Below are 13,184 nucleotides of genomic sequence, written 5' to 3'. Positions count from 1 at the left end.
CTGACAGGCATTAATAGAGAGTATTTCTTTGTTTTGCCATTGAAAATTATGAAAGGGCCCTTTCTGGTATCCCAAACTTTGTTTTCCATCTTGTATTGGTTTATGATGGCATCTTCAGAATTCTCTAGAACGAATCCAAGGAAATTTGTGATAATCTATTTCTATGTTCCAGGGTATGGAAAAGTTGCTCCAAATTTCCTTTAAGGCTTAAATGCAACCTAAGACTTAGCAATTGTTTAATAGGAGTCAAAAACTCTATGTTCAAAAAAAAAAAAAAAACTCTATGTTCCATATCTTTATTATCAAGACTCACAATGATTATTTACAAGCTCCTCAGCACTTACAGCTTTGGCTTCTCATTTTGTCCGTTTCAGACTTCTGAGAGTTAAGGGCCTCATTCTAGGCTTTTATAGTCTGACAGTATGGTGCTGTTTACACAGTAGTTATTTAATCAAGGCTTTATAATCAGCATTATAAACCAAATGATATTATAAACTGAGCCTATAACTATTACTTAAAATAAAATCACACTTGTAGCAGAAACTTGAAATGCCAAATCTACTTCAGTGGCTGCTTCCAAATTTTAAAAGCCATACAGCACAAAAGAAAATTAGTAACTATGACAAACTGTCCTTGTTAACTCTTCATACTTGTTATTTACTGAACTGGTAACACAAAAGCCTCTAGGAGAAGAAAACTCAAATCAAAGGAAGTATTTTTATTAGGCAGACGAACCCCACCTCTCTTTATTGCCTATTACATTTGTGCAGCTGTTAATAAATGTTTATAATCTGAGAAATCTAGATACAATAATGTTTATCACTGGTATCTAGATCAGCTCCATAGAGAAGAGACACTCTTCAGAGGGCAATCCTGCCTGATTTTTCTGTTTCTCCACAAGGCTAAAGATCTGCACAACAAACACAGCACATTTTAAATATTCTTATATAATCATGCATTTGTATATTTGTGTATATCTTCTGTGGCAGACAGATATATAAGGCAACAAAAGTGGTATAAGGGAAGGAAAGAGTTCAAAATAATAAAATCCTAGAAACAATGTGCCCCACAAGAAGGGAATGCAGCATTAACCATGATATATGATATTGCAATCACAAAAATTAACAAGTATATGGTCTATATTGATGCATAGCATATGACCTGTCTAGGGAGTAAAACTTTTTGCTCTACCCTCTTAGATATAGTTCCTGGGGGCCTGCAAATTAAACTGACAAATGACACACTAACAGGAGAAAAAAAGGTTTATTTACATGTAAGTTAGAGACTTTATTGACCCAACTTAGTGGGGGAATGAGGGAAGTGGAGAAAAGACTTCTATAAGAAGAAAAAACAAGTTACTTTAGGAAAGATAAATGGGTTTTTAGAACAAACTAGAGATTAAAAAAAGTTTGTGATAGGGAGGCCTGGGTGGCTCAGTGGTTGAGCATCTGCCTTTGACTCAGGGCATGATCCTGGAGTCCCAGGATCGAGTCCCACATCAGGTTCCCTGCATAGAGTCTGCTTCTCCCTCTGCCTCTGTCTTTACTCTCTCTCTTTATGTCTCTCATGAATAAATAAATCTTTTTTTAAAAGTTTGTGATAATATCTGTTTATGAATGTGTGAATGGCCTTTTCCATCTTCTTCATGGCCACAGAGGATTTGATTTATGGTAGGATTACTTTTGTTCTCTCTTCTGGAAGTAGGCCCATCCTGAAAAGGGATTTATGACAGCCTCATTTTTCAGAAGTTTCTGTTTTTAATGAGACAACAGAGGCACCAAGAAGGCTTCTTCCTGCATCTGTTGACTCTCAATTTCAACTCAAAATAATTACATCAAAGTGGCATATGCTGATCCCCTTCAATATAAAGTTGTATCAGGTGAAAAAAATCAGAACTAAAATAACATGAATTAACATGAATGTATTCACTGACTTTAAAACGTAAAAAGGATGTATGATCATGGCAGAGATGGGAAATTAGTTTTGAAAAAGGAAAACAACATTTTAACAGTCATTATTAAGTTTCTTGTTCTGTAGATTTACTAAAGTTCATAGCCATCAGTCATTTTTTTAAGTGAGGGAGAGGTATTAGAATATTAAGAAGAAATCCAGTCAGGCAGAGAGAGAAATAATGAAAAAAGAGAAAAGAGTAGAAAGTTGTGAGAGGAAAAGAAAGGCATATAAGAGGAGGGGGACAAAAGAACAAACAGAGGAACATTTACCAAACAGCACTGACCCTAGAGAGACAGGAACTAGTGGTAGAAAATGGAATATATGACTCTGTAGGTTGTATATTAACTGTTTATGTCTCATAACAACCCTATGGGCTGTTACTAGCCCCATTTTTGCAAATGACAAAACTGACTCAGAGCATGGGTTACATAATTTGCTCAGTTATTTAGGTGAGGAAGAAAGGATTCAGGCAATTCAGACTTCCCACTCAAGCATTTTGCCCTGATGCTTCCGATGCAGACATGTCAACATTTTATAAGATAATTTTTCATCATCCCTTGAAATTAGTGACAAATGATTCAGCAGCTTAACATAGATCTTTTTTTTTTTTAATAGGCTCCATGCCCAGCGTGGTGCCCAATGAGGAGCTTGAATTCATGACCCTGAGATCAAGACCTGAGCTGAGATCAAGAGTCAAATGCTTAACGGACTAAGCCACCAAGGTGCCCCTAACATAGATCTTTCTGACTTCCAAACATTTTTTCTGCCTTTGTTTTGATAAAGTTTATATTTGAAATAAATATTTATCCTCCCTCCCACCCAATTCTGAAACTTTCCATCTTCAAGAAATGACAGTGCTCTTCCCTTTCATCTACAGCACTATGGGAGAGCACATTCATTCACTCCCTTTCGTTCAGCAGATTAAGTGCGCACCATGTGTCTGCCTATGACTGAGTAAAATTTCCTCAGAGAACTGCACAGTGACCTCTAGGGTACAGCCTGGAAGCCAGTTTCCTGGTTTGGCACCTAACAAACTGTGCAATCTTGAACACAAGAGCATTAGATTAAAAGCCCTGATTCTTATTTTCTCTCGGTTTCTAAATAGGAACTCTAAGGCAGAACTCTCTCATGTCTTTGGATTTAAGTTTGGCTTTAGAAATGCCTCTCCCATTTCTTTGATCCTTAAAAGCAAGTTTGTCATCAGAGAAACATCACCATGGAAGGATGTTCCTGGCAACACCTAAGAAGATTCTTAGATTTGGATCTTCTTGCATTATCATTGTTTTTTACTTCAAGCACCATGTCATACTTTCTCAGCTGTGCCAGCATAACTTGCTAATACCGACTGAACAAGATCTTAAACCAACAGTGCTAGGCCAACCTATCCAGTTTGGTTGTAAATAAAGAAACCTGAGGACTTCATTCCTCTTAGCAGCACAGTGATCTTTCTTCTTTCCGTGATTCGTCTTTTGGGAAGGGTGTACTCTCAAGTATTAAAATAAGGCTCAGGAATGAGATAATAAATCTCCCCTGTTTCAATTATGTCTCTTTCACGCATTCCAAACTTTCTTGAATGTCTATGATGTGCCAGGCTGTGTGGTTAGGATTATATAGGAAGACCAAGTCCCTGCCCTGGAGGAATTCACAATCTAAAGGTGGAGAAAGGAAGGAAACAAAGTGTTATGATATTGAGTAGAAAGTATTAGGAGAGAACTTAAGTATTGGATGTTACAGGCATCAATAAAAGGAGAATTTAATTCAAACTGGAGGAATCTCAGAACAAACATCCCAGGGGGAATGACATCTGAGTTTTGAATTTCACCAGGGAAAGAAGCAAGGGAGATGTGTTACAGGGAGAGAGAAAAATGGACCTAAGTTGGGTTAAAGCTTCCCATGGGAGATTGGAAGTGGAAGAAATTACACTGGAGCAGTAGCAGGGAAGAGACCACAAAGAAAGGTCTTTTATGCAATGCCCAAGAGTGTTAACTTCTCTAGGAGGTGAGTGAGCGTGCAATGACCAGCATGTGGAGAATGGACAAAGGATGATGCCAAGGGCCAGCAAATCAGCTGGGAAGCTACAACAGTGTCAGCTGAATCTAATGGAATGGCAGTGAGAATGGAGCAGAGAAGACAAATTACAGAAGTGAAGGAGGAAAGGGGTCTGAGTTGGGAGACATTGTCATTCACGAGATAGACAGATTCGAAGGCATAAACTTGGGTGGGAATTCCACTTTGGATATGTTGAAATTGAGGTGCTTACAGGACCTTCTTCGAGTGGACATTTCCAGTTCATGTCTGGACGTTTAAGCTGGAGCTCAGGTGAGAAACCATGGGCTGGTCCAAGTCATCAGTATACAGATGATGGGTCAAGTCATAATGTATTGGCTTGCACAAGGAGGGTACTCACTGAGAAGCGGGTTGATGGTACTACCTGGGGAACATCAACAATCAGAGGTCTGAGAAGCGGTTGCTGGATATTTTGAAGGAAAACCAGAAAAGAGGTGGCAAGAAAGCTAAGAGAGGAGACTGTTTAAATGAAAGGGGGGTAGTCAGGAACGTCGAATGCTGAAAAGAGGTCAAATAAGATAAAAACTGCAAGGAATCAGTGTATTTATCCAAGGAGGTGGTTGTGGACCCTTGAGATGAATGTTTCATAGGTGTGGTGGACTCAGATGGCAGGATGCAGTAAATGAGAAGCGGGGAAGTAAGAGCCTCAAATGTAGTCAGGAATGTAGTGTAGGAGTTTGGTTAACTTTTGTTCTGGTCTAGGGTACCTGGGTGGCTCAGAGGTCGAGTGGCTGCCTTTGGCTCAGATCGTGTTCCCAGGGTCCTGGGCTTGAGTCCCCCAGCTGGCTCCCCGCAGGGAGAGCCTGCTTCTCCCTCTGTCTATGTCCTCTCTCTCTCTGTCTCTCATGAACAAATAAATAAAATCTTAAAAAAAAAACAAAAACTTTTGTTCTGGTCTAGGTGTGCTTTTACTATGTCCTCTCTTCCGCGACACGTTTTCCCATTATTCTATTCTTCCTGGTTTTCTATAACCAGCTGCAGCATTTTCAGGTTCCTTATGAAATTTTTTCCCCATCTAATTACTAATTTACACATACTTGCTGTTTCTGCAGTGGGAAATCATGGACTTTGGGATGAAATGGCTGGGTTTGAATCCCCTCGAGTAGTTGTTTTGTATTTTGTTATGCAAGAGTTTTAGTCTGTATAGAAATCCTCTCAGATTAGCCACGGTTCAGAATGGAAGCTCCACTGGAATGGAGACAGCTCCTCCCTCCACTTTTCTGTCCAACTCCGGATAAGTATCTTCTCTCTGCTACTCACACGATCTAGGAATGGCCTCAGCGGCTTGGCATGATCTCACCATCCTAGCTCCTCCCATTATACAGTTAGGGAGCCCATCCAACCCTAAATACAGATTTTATAAATACAGATTTTAAAAGAGAGAATCTGTTTAGTTGTTGACTAGCTAAGGACTGACTCAATTCAAGATGTTGCCCAAGCCGCGAGAAACATCACTTGGTGCATACACAGCCACCCAGGCCGAACATTTTAACAAGTCATGAATCGGGCACGGTTCCTGGGAAAGGGGGTTTGAACTGCACAGAACCCCCCCACCCCACTCCACCCCACTCCCCATGAGATCTTGGACAAATCCATCTCTGCAGCCCTCTCTGCAAAGTGTTAAGACTTAGTGGATGTGGGACGCCTGGGCGGCTCAGCGGTTGGGCCTCTGCCTTTGGCTCAGGTCATGCATGATGCCGAGGTCCTGGGATCGAGACCCGATCTGGCTCCTCGCAGGGAGCCTGCTTCTCCCTCTGCCTGTGTCTCTGCCTCGCTCTCTGTGTGTCTCCCGAGTAAATAAATAAAATCTTTAAAGAAAAAAAAAAAAAAAAAAAAAAAAGACTTCGTGGATGCTGCCCTGTGCTGCCACAACCACCTTCAGGGCTGAGCTATTCCCCAGCGGACCACGGCGGTCTTCGCCGTCGCCTCCGAGCGCTCCCCAAGGGTGGGGCGTCCTGGCGCCCCGCCGTGTCGCGTTTCCAAGGCCCGCGGCATCCCCCGCCCGCCCCCGCCCTGGCCCCGCGACTCCCCGCCGCCCTACCGCGCCCACAGCCGCTCGGAGCCGCGCGGGAGCCGGGCCCCGGGCCGCGCCGCGATGCTGCGCTGCAGCCGCCCCCGCGCTCCTGAGCAAGGCGGAGCACGCACGCCGGGCTGGGCGGTGGCGCAGCGGTTTAGCGCCGCCTTCAGCCCAGGACCCGACCTGCAGACCCGGGATCGAGTCCCACGTCGGGCTCCCTGCAGGGAGCCTGCTTCTCCCTCTGCCTCTCTCTCTCTGTCTCTCATGAATAAATAAATAAAATCTTAAAAAAAAAAAAAAAGTGGAAGAGAAAAGTAACATGTTCAAAGTCAAGCCTTCCTGAAGCATTAGTGTATCTTAATTTCCATCCATTTTCACGGTTCTGTGGCAGTTTCCAAGGGTCTTAGGAGGGCGGTGAATGTGCGAAAGCCTTCCCTGAAAGGTTTAAGCTCTTTCAGCGTCAGAAAGCCCACATGGGGGAGCAGGGGTGCTGGGTGACTGTGGGTTAAGGGATCTGCCTTCCCCTCGGGTCATGATGTTGCTGGGTCTCTGGGTTCTGAGGTCTCCCCCTCTCTCTCCCTCCTCCTCTCCTTCTGCCCCTCCCCGCAGCTCTCTCCCTCTCTCAAATAAATTAATAAAATCTTTTTAAAAGTCCACACTGCGAAAAGGTCCTTATAGATGCAACCAGTGTGAGAAATTCTTCACTCATACCTCCATTTCCCTTCAACACCAAAGAATTCACATTGAGCCAAAGCCTTATAAGTGCCGCAAATGAGGGAAATTCTTTGGCCAAAGCTCTAGCCTTATTATACACAAGAGTTCACACTGGAACAAGGCAATTATGAATGCAGATTATATGGGAAACTCTGCCCTGGTAATTGTGGTTGGTTTCATTCAACACAGAAGAGTTCTCCTCAGAGAAAGGCCTCATGATTGCAGGAAATGTAGAAATTGTTTAGAGCCCAATTTGCTCAACACCAAAAACTTCACACCAGAGTAAGACCTCACCAGTGCAACAAATGTGTGGAAGCTTTCAGCTGAAGGTCTAGCCTCACTCAGCACCAGAGAGTTCATTGACATACAGAAAGGCATCATGTGCTGGGCAAATGCAGGGAAGTCTGCAGCCAATGGTCCACTCTGCTTCAGCACTAGAAACCATAAAGCAAAAAAAAAAAAAAAAAGAAAACCATAAAGCAGGGGCACCTAGGTGACTCAGTTGGTTGGACTTCCGACTCTTGGTTTTGGTAGGGTCACAGAGCCCGGAGATGGGCTCTGTGCTCAACAGAGGGTCTGCTTGAGGATGCTTCCTCTTCTTCTACCACACACTCTCTTTTCCTCTCTCTCTCTCAAGTAAATAAATAAATCTAAAAAATAAAATAAAATAAAAAGAAGAAACTTCACAAAGCATGTAAGCTTGAAGAGTGCAGTAAATTTTGGGAAAGCCTTTAGATGATTCATTTCCTGGGCACAGGAAAGTTCACATGAAAAGGTCATAGATATACAGGGAACATGCTATCTCCTTATTCAATATAATGACACTAAAGGGGAACCTTTATGAGGGAGACATGCTCTTGAAGTTGAAACTCATACAACTGAATATACACAGTGGGGAAATCCCCCCAGCATAAGTTCCAGATATGTGGGAAGCTTCCAGCAGTTTCTTTGTACTTCCTAACTTGCTTGGAGCACTTGCCAAAACTGTCAGTGCCAGTTTCTGTGGCACAGTCATCTCAGCTCTACCACCTGCCAGGTGTCCATGGTGTCCATTAGTTCAACCTGTTCAAAAGAGTAGACATCTCTGCTCTCTCGAGAGAAAATAATGAGCAACATGACCTTTATAGGGACCTGTTCCTTTCTCTCTAATTAGAGCACAGCCCAGACCCCGTTGTATCCTTAGAAGGACTATTTCAGTTATGCTGGTCACTTGCAGAAGAGATTCACCTTCATGGGCATTGTTGTTCTCCAATGATGTTCATGATGGATGCTCATGTGTCACTAACCTGTGACACATGAAATGCCTGCCTCACCTTGCTTTGGTTTGTGAAATAGTAAAGGCTTTATTATTTAAGCCAAAAATCAAACAAAACAACTCTTAAGGGCATCCCCAATTTCAGAGCTCCCTGTGCAAAGGTGTGGGTCCTTGCATCATAGCCCAACTTCTTCCTCTGCCCATTCCTGCCTATTTCCCATCCCTGTCATATGTGTTATTGCCAAAAGCTTTCCCCAATAAAATTTAATTCTAATCTCTGTCTCAGTGCCTGCTTCCCAGGGAACCCAATCTGTAGCAATAGCTTACCCCCACCTTGCAATATTTTAGAAAGGATTAATAAGACACTGTAAGAAAAGGTGCCTAGGACAACTACAGGGGCACTTTAATTGAAGGTTGGTCCTTTTGGCTCTTATCATGAAAAGTTTTCTATTACTTCTATTAAGGCTTAGTGCCCTCCTAGCTTGTATACATTTTGGGTTGTAGGGAACTATTCTTGCCTTGGTGACACTGTGCTCCTTTTTCTGTGCTTTGCATTTACTTGCAAAATTTGCTCTAGGAGTATTTTCACTCAGATCAGGGCCAGCTTCATGAGTGCTCAACCTGTCTTGTTGCACAGGGCATAGTTCTTAAAAGGTCCCCACAATTGGTATAGTGTTCTGCTGTCTTTGAAATTCTTAATCAGTTTTGAACAAGGGCCTGATGTTTTCATTTTGCACAAAATATATAACTAGTTCTGCCTTTGGCCACTTGCCTCTTAAGACATGACATAGGTCTCCTGGTCTTTGAAAGAACCTAACCTTGACTTGTGGCCAAAGGCTTCATGACTTCCTTGGCTCCAAGCATTTTTGCTTTACCTGTTTAGGTGAGCACTAGCTGATATAACTCACATTCTTCACTTCTCTGCCTTCTGACAAAGTTCTTCTAGAGAAATAATCAACCACTATCTTCCCCAAGCCCTGCTAGGCCCACTCTGGTGTCATTTACAGACCTATACAGTAGGTTCTCATTAAATGCTTATCATTGGTAGACTGATTTATTAGACTTCCATAAGAAATCATCTAATTCCAGGGGATCCCTGGGTGGCTCAGTGGATTAGCGCCTGCCTTTGGCCCAGGGCATGATCCTGGGGTCCCAGGATTAAGTCCTGCATCAGGCTCCCTGCATGGAGCCTGCTTGTGTCTCGGTCTCTCTCTGTCTCTCATGAATAAATAAAATATATTTTTTTAAATCATCTAATTCCTATACTGTTTAAAGCAGTAATTCTGTTGATTCATTCACAGGTACTCCCCTGTTATACTTACTTAGCTTGGACATAATTTGGTTCTCTACCCTAATTTATTTCTTGTGATATATGCTCAGCTATTATCTCAAATACGCTCATCCATCCACTAAGTTAGAGTTTCTGGGTCATTTCTTGTCATTTTTTTTTTTCATGTCTACCAGGGAGTCTTCTCCAAATGGATGTTCATAGACGTTTGATTAGTAGAGTTGGTTTGGCTCTTGCTAACGTAGAAAAGGTTATGGTAGAAAGAACATAGACTGAAACCAAAGGGGTCTGAACTGGATCTTGCCATTATTAGCTGCTCAGAGGCTCCATTTCCTTATCTATATAAAGGATAATTAGAAAAGCTTCTCTGTGATTGTTGTGAAGAATGAGATAATATATGCAAAAGAGACCCTTAATATTCATTTCCGCTTCTCCATCTTCTAAGAAAGCGGTTAGAGTCATCTATGAAGCTCTGCTCTTTTAGGTTTTTGTTCAGAACAAGATTCTGAACTATATATATATATATGTAACTGATGATGCTCTAAGGAATTGTATATTTGCCAATTAGTGGTTTGAATTTATTTTATTTATTTTAAAGATTTTATTTATTTATTCATGAGAGACACAGAGAGAGAGAGAGAGAGAGAGAGAGAGGCAGAGACACAGGCAGAGGGAGAAGCAGGCTCCACGCAGGGAGCCCAACGCGGGACTCGATTCAGGGTCTCCAGGATCACACCCTGGGCTGCAGGCGGCGCTAAACCACTGCGCCACCGGGGCTGCCCGAGTGATTTGAATTTAAATGAAACAACTCTTAATAAAAATGGAGTCATTTCACATTCCAATGTCATGCATCAATTATATGTGCAATGCCAATGTATTTCCATATTCCTGAGCACGGGAGATGCTAGAGCTATAGGAGTGATACATGGACATGATCCTTTTTGAAAATTGGATTAAGCTTTGAACGTTTGCCCGGACTACACACAGAATTAAGACTTCTATGCTCCCTACGCTATTCCTTTTTTTTTTTTTATTTTTTTATTTATGATAGTCACACAGAGAGAGAGAGAGAGAGAGAGAGAGGCAGAGACACAGGCAGAGAGAGAAGCAGGCTCCATGCACCGGGAGCCCGACGTGGGATTCGATCTCGGATCTCCAGGATCGCGCCCTGGGCCAAAGGCAGGATCGCGCCCTGGGCCTGCGCCACCCAGGGACCCCGCTATTCCTATGTAATTTGGACACAGCTGCATTTGTATGGCTTTAAAACTAAAGGTCATCCTGAAATAATGACCCCCTCTGCCAAATTTTAAGCACAAATCTGACTTGTTAGGATAGTTCACAGAGTTAACCGTCTAGGTTTGGAATTTGAACAAAATAGGACAGACAGATCTCTACTGCCACAGAGTTTACCAAGTTACCTTCAGGGAATACAATATAGAAGAGATCCTTGTGCAAATGGAATCCAACTATTCAATTAACAACAGGACATTAAAAATTCTTTATGTTAAATGCACACTGCTGAGGTCTGCAGGATCACTGCCAAACACCTATTTCTATTTTTTTAATATGTAGAAATGCTACAGTGAAATATACCACATGCAAATTATTAGAAAATCATCATGACCATTTTTTCTCTGATGTACCAACAAGTATTCTGTAAGGGGAAAATAAAAGACAAATTTTGTTTCAGATCAAATCAAAAAGATTTCAATAGATAAGTATATACGCTTTTTTCAAAGATTCTTCAAACTAATTTTTCAAACATCCTGATTTTGGTTACTAAATTGCCAACCATTCACTGGTTCTCGTATGTCAGTGTCCACAGATCATATGATAAATATTGGGAGTCTGGGTTCCAAATAAACACACTTGGATTTTAAAAAGTGTTTAATGGATGTACCTTATTAAAATGGTGTTTTGAACACTGAGATATATGATTTTAGTCTGCTCACATACATTTAGTCTGCTAGTACATACATTTAAAACAGTGGTCAAAGCAGCAATTACATCAACTCACTAGGAAAGAGTACAAAGTACACTCAAGTAGCACTTTGGTTACGTTTTAAAACAATGTACACAGGAGCACTTCAGTAGAAATTAATTTGGGAAACATTAAACTGCTAAATTTTGAGCTGGAATCCAACAGCAGATAAGTAATTCTTGGAGGTGGAAGAACCGCAGGGTTTCACAGCCCAGAACACTCCACGGACCGTCAGTGGACCATTTCAACGGTCTAACAACCAGCGGGAGCTGCCAGAGTCCATGGGTCTCCTTCCATATGCCAAAAGCAACAGGCAGGTAGGTCGTCAGAATTCGGCATACAAAGACATGACATTTTATTTCTGACATTTTATTTCTGCTTAAGTCATCCAGATAACTAATAAATCCAGAATCTAATAAATACAATAAATGTAATCCAACCGAAATCTTATGTCCCTTTCCACAGATAAGAGTATGTGAACAACTGAAGTGCTAAATACAAATCCATGTTTGTATTTAACTGTTCGATACTAAACTTTAACCATCCCTTCCCCTTACTCCTCCTTGAAGCATTTTCTTACTATCATATTACCATGAAATTAAATCCTATATGTTGGCGAATTGAACACCAATAAAAAATAAATTTATTAAAAAAAAAATTAAATCCTTGTCCATTCTTAGAAAGGAAACTAGGGTAGCCCGGGTGGCTCAGCAGTTTAGTGCCAGCTTCAGCCCAGGGCCTAATCCTGGAGTCCCAGAATCAAGTCCCACATCGGGCTCCCTGCATGGAGCCTGCTTCTCCCTCTGCCTGTGTCTCTGCTTCTCTCTCTCTCTCTGTGTCTCTCATGAATAAATAAGTAAAATCTTAAAAAGAAAAAAAAAAAAAAAAGAAAAGAAAAGAAAAAGAAAAAAAGAAAAGAAAGAAAGGAAACTAAATGTCTTGATATTGAGGAGTTAGCATAGGCCAAATCATTCTCTGCCAAGATTCTTTAAAAAAAAAAAAAATCAAATTCCACTTTGAAAAATAATTTCTATTAAAAAAAAAGAAAAAAGAAAAAATAATTTCTAGTTAGATTATGTGCTAATAATTCTTCAAGGCATGTAATTTCCTTTTACTTTTGGAACTTGAGAGAAGTTCACATCATAGGGTACAGAAATTCAAAACTGTTCCCTTCAAAACAAACTATTTTTTTTTTCATAAGACTTTGAAGCACTTAAACACAAAAATTTATAACATACACAGTTAATAGAGAGCAGGACTGCATTTAGTTTTGAATGTATTAGGTACTTAAGAACCTGTACATGTGAAAAATCATGATTTTAAGAATATTTTGCCAAATGAATGTTGGCAAATAGTTTGGCGACACGTTTGATAAAGATGATTTATATACTATATATAAATGAAAAGCAATGTAAATTATAATGGATTTAAGTTTAATTACATTAATATAATCTGTACTATACCTACACCCACATGGTAATAGCCACATGGCAAATTCACAGTTATAACTAGAAAATGGTATTTAGAACAGTCTTTTTTTTCACTACTATCTGCATAATTCCTTGTAACAGACCTAGAAGCCTAATACATGTAGGCTTATCATCTTTTGTGGATTAGGGTAACCTACAAATTATACTTCAATACTGTTGTTTAAAAAGTAAACACCAGTATGTTTTTATGCTTTAGTTAAAATTGACTGATTTCGAGTTTTAAAAGATTTTCAGGTGAAGCAGAGCAAAATCCTCCCCAAACCAAGGCCTATCCAATCCTACAAATTCTTTGTTAAATCTGGCAATTCCCCTCAGTGCATCAGTGACTTCTGAGCTTGACAACATTACTTCCACCCTTAGTTTTGAAAATTAAAGAGAGGAATAGTCATGTGAAGAATTCAAATCAGTATGTTGGTAAA

This window comes from Canis lupus, chromosome 32, assembly GCF_011100685.1.
Source record: "Canis lupus familiaris isolate Mischka breed German Shepherd chromosome 32, alternate assembly UU_Cfam_GSD_1.0, whole genome shotgun sequence".
NCBI lineage: Eukaryota > Metazoa > Chordata > Mammalia > Carnivora > Canidae > Canis > Canis lupus.
Note: the sequence above shows the minus strand (reverse complement) of the source record.